We start from the raw sequence: 6,268 nt of genomic DNA, 5'->3' as shown, positions 1-6,268 counted from the left end.
TGTGGCGTGCGATCACATAGCAAATTGTGATTCAAACCGATACTCCGATGAAAGCAAAAAAGGTAAAAATTTCGCTAAAATGTCTCTCAAACAACTTAAATTTGCTGTTCTAGGTCACCGACGGCCAACCAAACTTTCGTTGACTACATTGACCACCATAGACGGTTCCGGAAGTGCCCGGGAAAAGCGGCCATCTTTCAAAATTTACGAACTCACATCAGTTTCCCTGAAATGGTTGGGCCGATTTTCACAAACTTAGTTCCAAATGATAGCTATAATATCCCCACAGATGTCTATAACATTTCGTACGGATCGCTTATATGGGTCCGGAAATATAGACTAAATCGTCCGGTCACATATGAAATTCCCATATAAGCCGGAACTCAAATTTTTTTTCAAAGGGGGTGGCACGCCTGCGCTCGCTCGCTCGTTCGTGTTTGATTGCTCTAGCTTAAACGTTTTACCACACCACTGAAGGCCGGGGGGACCCCATGAAATTTCAGAAATCGAATTCGTATTTTTGATGCCAAACATCTTTAAAATGCATGAAACGTCGAGATTTTGTGTTATCTCGAAAAAATTTTTTTTTGTAAAAATCGACTTTTTGGGACTTTGCCGATTTCGCACCTTTTTGCCTTTCTCAATAGAAAGGTATTGCAATTGCTCTGAAAACCGACTTTTTAACGGAGGCCCGGAGGGCCGAGTGACATATACCATTCGATTCAGTTCGTCGAGTTCGGCAAATGTCTGTGTGTGTGTATGTATGTGTGTATGTATGTATGTGTTTTTTTTTTACAATGGAGAAGACCTTTATGTCCTAGCCCAGTACACGTGCTAACGGTAGGGTCCAATCTACCACACGGGGTGCACTGGGGGCGTGTCGGACTCAAATGGTGACCAGCCATTAATACCGACTAAACTCCATTGGGCTCCGCCATCATTCCTCCCAGGAACTACCTCTCGGTATTACTTCTGGGGGGATGGCTGTACTGAATGTACTCATTCACTCTCACTCACGCGATCATACATCCTGTATGAGGCTTACTTGGGTGCTCTCTCAATCACACTTTGATTCACTCTCAAACACTCCCATATGAGGCTGACTTTTGTGCTCACCTTTTACGTTCCATGCGAGGCTGACTTGTGTGCTCACCTTACTCATTCCTTGCTAGGCTTACTTTTGTGCTCGCCCTACCCATCCATGTGAGGCTGACTTGGGTGCTCACCCTATCACCTGGTTCACTCTCAATCGTGCCACTCTATTGTACCTTTGTCACTCCCTCTGGCATCCCATGTGGGACATTTTTCTTAGGCCCCACTTCTGACATACCATGCGAGGCTGACTTTTGTGCTCACCTTTTTCATTCCTTGCTAGGCTGACTTTTGTGCTAGCCTCTACCAACCTGTGAGGCTGACTTTTATGCTCACCCTTAACATGCAATGTGAGACTGACTTGGATGCTCACCCTTTCACTCCTCTGCCACGCCATGAGGCATCGATAGCTTAGTTCCAACATACTACGCTACGACCCTCCCGTCTTGGCATGAGGCAGTCCACTTATACGCCTATTTTTTTTTTTTTTTTTTTTTTTTTTTACAATGGAGAAGACCTTTATGTCCTAGCCCAGTACACGTGCTAACGGTAGGGTCCAATCTACCACACGGGGTGCACTGGGGGCGTGTCGGACTCGAATGGTGACCAGCCATTAATACCGACTAAACTCCATTGGGCTCCGCCATCATTCCTCCCAGGAACTACCTCTCGGTATTACTTCTGGGGGGATGGCTGTACTGAATGTACTCATTCACTCTCACTCACGCGATCATACATCCTGTATGAGGCTTACTTGGGTGCTCTCTAAATCACACTTTGATTCACTCTCAAACACTCCCACATGAGGCTGACTTTTGTGCTCACCTTTTACGTTCCATGCGAGGCTGACTTGTGTGCTCACCTTACTCATTCCTTGCTAGGCTTACTTTTGTGCTCGCCCTACCCATACATGTGAGGCTGACTTGGGTGCTCACCCTATCACCTGATTCACTCTCAATCGTGCCACTCTATTGTACCTTTGTCACTCCCTCTGGCATCCCATGTGGGACATTTTTCTTAGGCCCCACTTCTGACATACCATGCGAGGCTGACTTTTGTGCTCACCTTTTTCATTCCTTGCTTGCTACCAACCTGTGAGGCTGACTTTTATGCTCACCCTTAACATGCAGTGTGAGACTGACTTGGATGCTCACCCTTTCACTCCTCTGCCACGCCATGAGGCATCGATAGCTTAGTTCCAACATACTACGCTACGACCCTCCCGTCTTGGCATGAGGCAGTCCACTTATACGCCTATACACTCACTCTTCTGTCTTGCTTCGGGGTGGCTGGGTTTATCCCTTACGCGGTTGCCATTCGCTGCGCCAACCTACCTCGGCATGAACAGACCATTCACTCTCTTATTTTGCGCTTGGCCTTTTTCGCTCCAGCTAACCAATCACTAGTTAGCCGTGCCCGCCGTCTGTTGCTCGGTTCGCCAGATTACCTGTAGCCTACTGGCAATCTGGATGGTAGCAGCCGAGACTGCGTTCCACTTCTCCACCGTTTGACACATCCGCTGGATAAGGGTATCCGGGGTTGTGTCCCAGCCACAGACGTCAAGCATTGCTCTTCTTTCGACGTCGAACCGATGACATACGAACAGTATGTGTTCGGCAGTTTCATCTACACCTGGGCAGTCCGGGCAGACTGGGACCTCCGCGTGCCCGAACCTGTGGAGGTACTGACGGAAACAGCCATGGCCTGACAGGAATTGTGTCAGGTGGAAGTGAACTTCCCCATGGGGTCTTCCCACCCAGCTCGATATGCTAGGTATCAGCCGGTGGGTCCACCTACCTTTCGAGGAGTTGTCCCACTCACGCTGCCATCTGGCGACCGAGGTCACCCTGGTGCGCTCGCGGGCTCCCCTATTTCCACGTAGCTCAAAGCACTCCTCATCTTCCCGAATGACCAGCCCGACTGGCATCATGCTCGCTATCACGCAGGATGCATCGTGTGATACCGTGCGGTAGGCAGATATCACTCTGAGGCACATCACGCGGTAGGTGCTCTCCAGTTTCTGTAGGTAACTGGTTACCCTCAGTGCTCTTGACCATGACGGGCCGCCGTACCTGAGGATAGATACGGCAACGCCTGCCAGTAACCTACGTCTACTGGCGCACACCTTTGAGCTGTTGGACATCATTCTCGATAGTGCCGCAACAGCAGTCGACGCTCTCTTGCACGTATAGTCGACATGGCTGCCGAAGGTCAGCTTGTCGTCTATAATGACTCCGAGAGACTTCAGACTTCGCTGTGAAGTGATCGCGACTTCTCCCACATGGATAACTGCATGTTGTGCCGACTTGCGGTTGTTGACGATAACTACCTCCGTCTTATGATGAGCGAGCTCCAGGCCTCTCGCGCTCATCCATTCCTCCACCGTGCTAATCGCGTGTTCTGCGGTTAGTTCTACCTCAGGAATTGACTCCCCGTAGACCTCCAAGGTTACGTCGTCGGCAAAGCCGACGATCTTGACCCCAGGAGGGAACTTCAGTCTCAGAACCCCGTCATACATGAGGTTCCATAGCACCGGGCCTAGGATCGAGCCCTGCGGGACTCCGGCGGTAATCGGAACCCTTTTCTGACCGGCATCGGTCTCGTATAGCAGTACGCGGTTTTGGAAGTAACTTTCCAGGATCCGGTACAGACCCACCGGTAGGCTAAGCCGGTGTAACGAGAGCGCGATGGCATCCCAGCTTGCGCTGTTGAATGCATTCTTCACGTCAAGTGTCACTAACGCACAGTATCGAATACCTCGCCTTTTTCGTTGGATCGCTATCTCGGCAGTATTTATCACTGAGTTGAGAGCGTCCACTGTGGACTTACCCTTCCGAAAGCCAAACTGGTTGCTTGACAGACCGTCCGTACCTTCCGCATACGGGGTGAGCCTGTTGAGGATAATCCTCTCAAGCAGTTTGCCAGTCGTGTCTATCAGACAGATTGGTCTGTACGCCGATGGGTCGCCTGGCGGCTTCCCGGGCTTCGGCAACAGCACCAGTTTCTGCCTTTTCCATCTATCGGGGAAACGGCACTCGTCAAGGCATCTCTGCATAGCTAGCCTGAACATGTTCGGGTTCGCTATGATCGCTGCCTTGAGAGCGTTGTTCGGGACTCCATCCGGCCCTGGAGCTTTGTTCATTGCTAGGGATTTAGCCACTGCGAGTAGTTCTTCGTTCGTCACTGGAGCCACCATTTCGACCGTGCCCGCACTGTCTCGTAGTGCAGGTGGCCAGGGGCTTGTGGCTCGAGACGGGAAGAGTACTTCGATAATCGTTGCCAACCGGTCCGGAGACCGTTCTGGGGGTGAGGAGCCCCCTTTGGTCTTGGCCATCACAATCCGGTAGGCGTCACCCCACGGATTCGCGTTAGCACTCTCACACAGGTTGTCGAAACACGCTCTCTTGCTGCTTTTAATAGCCTTGTTAAGGGCTAATTTCGCAGCTCGAAACACTTCACGGCGGTTCTCTCTTGCATCCTCGGTGCGAGCTCTTTGCATCCTACGTCTAGCTCTGAGACAGGCTGACCGTAGAGCTGCAATCTCGGCACTCCACCAGTATACCGGGCATCTACCGTTTCTTGGCAGTGTTTTTCTCGGCATAGTGGCGTCGCACTTATACGCCTATACACTCACTCTTCTGTCTTGCTTCGGGGTGGCTGGGTTTACCCCTTACGCGGTTGCCATTCGCTGCGCCAACCTACCTCGGCATGAACAGACCATTCACTCTCTTATTTTGCGCTTGGCCTTTTTCGCTCCAGCTAACCAATCACTAGTTAGCCGTGCCCGCCGTCTGTTGCTCGGTTCGCCAGATTACCTGTAGCCTACTGGCAATCTGGATGGTAGCAGCCGAGACTGCGTTCCACTTCTCCACCGTTTGACACATCCGCTGAATAAGGGTATCCGGGGTTGTGTCCCAGCCACAGACGTCAAGCATTGCTCTTCTTTCGACGTCGAACCGATGACATACGAACAGTATGTGTTCGGCAGATTCATCTATACCTGGGCAGTCCGGGCAGACTGGGACCTCCGCGTGCCCGAACCTGTGGAGGTACTGACGGAAACAGCCATGGCCTGACAGGAATTGTGTCAGGTGGAAGTGAACTTCCCCATGGGGTCTTCCCACCCAGCTCGATATGCTAGGTATCAGCCGGTGGGTCCACCTACCTTTCGAGGAGTTGTCCCACTCACGCTGCCATCTGGCGACCGAGGTCACCCTGGTGCGCTCGCGGGCTCCCCTATTTCCACGTAGCTCAAAGCACTCCTCATCTTCCCGAATGACCAGCCCGACTGGCATCATGCTCGCTATCACGCAGGATGCATCGTGTGATACCGTGCGGTAGGCAGATATCACTCTGAGGCACATCACGCGGTAGGTGCTCTCCAGTTTCTGTAGGTAACTGGTTACCCTCAGTGCTCTTGACCATGACGGGCCGCCGTACCTGAGGATAGATACGGCAACGCCTGCCAGTAACCTACGTCTACTGGCGCACACCTTTGAGCTGTTGGACATCATTCTCGATAGTGCCGCAACAGCAGTCGACGCTCTCTTGCACGTATAGTCGACATGGCTGCCGAAGGTCAGCTTGTCGTCTATAATGACTTCGAGAGACTTCAGACTTCGCTGTGAAGTGATCGCGACTTCTCCCACATGGATAACTGAATGTTGTGCCGACTTGCGGTTGTTGACGATAACTACCTCCGTCTTATGATGAGCGAGCTCCAGGCCTCTCGCGCTCATCCATTCCTCCACCGTGCTAATCGCGTGTTCTGCGGTTAGTTCTACCTCAGGAATTGACTCCCCGTAGACCTCCAAGGTTACGTCGTCGACCCCAGGAGGGAACTTCAGTCTCAGAACCCCGTCATACATGAGGTTCCATAGCACCGGGCCTAGGATCGAGCCCTGCGGGACTCCGGCGGTAATCGGAACCCTTTTCTGACCGGCATCGGTCTCGTATATCAGTACGCGGTTTTGGAAGTAACTTTCCAGGATCCGGTACAGACCCACCGGTAGGCTAAGCCGGTGTAACGAGAGCGCGATGGCATCCCAGCTTGCGCTGTTTAATGGGTTCTTCACGTCAAGTGTCACTAACGCGCAGTATCGAATACCTCGCCTTTTTCGTTGGATCGCTATCTCGGCAGTATTTATCACTGAGTTGAGAGCGTCCACTGTGGACT

Source organism: Topomyia yanbarensis, chromosome 1 (assembly GCF_030247195.1).
Source record: "Topomyia yanbarensis strain Yona2022 chromosome 1, ASM3024719v1, whole genome shotgun sequence".
NCBI classification, from domain to species: Eukaryota; Metazoa; Arthropoda; class Insecta; order Diptera; family Culicidae; genus Topomyia; species Topomyia yanbarensis.
The sequence above is the reverse complement of the archived record's forward strand: the minus strand, read 5'-3'. Positions refer to the sequence as shown.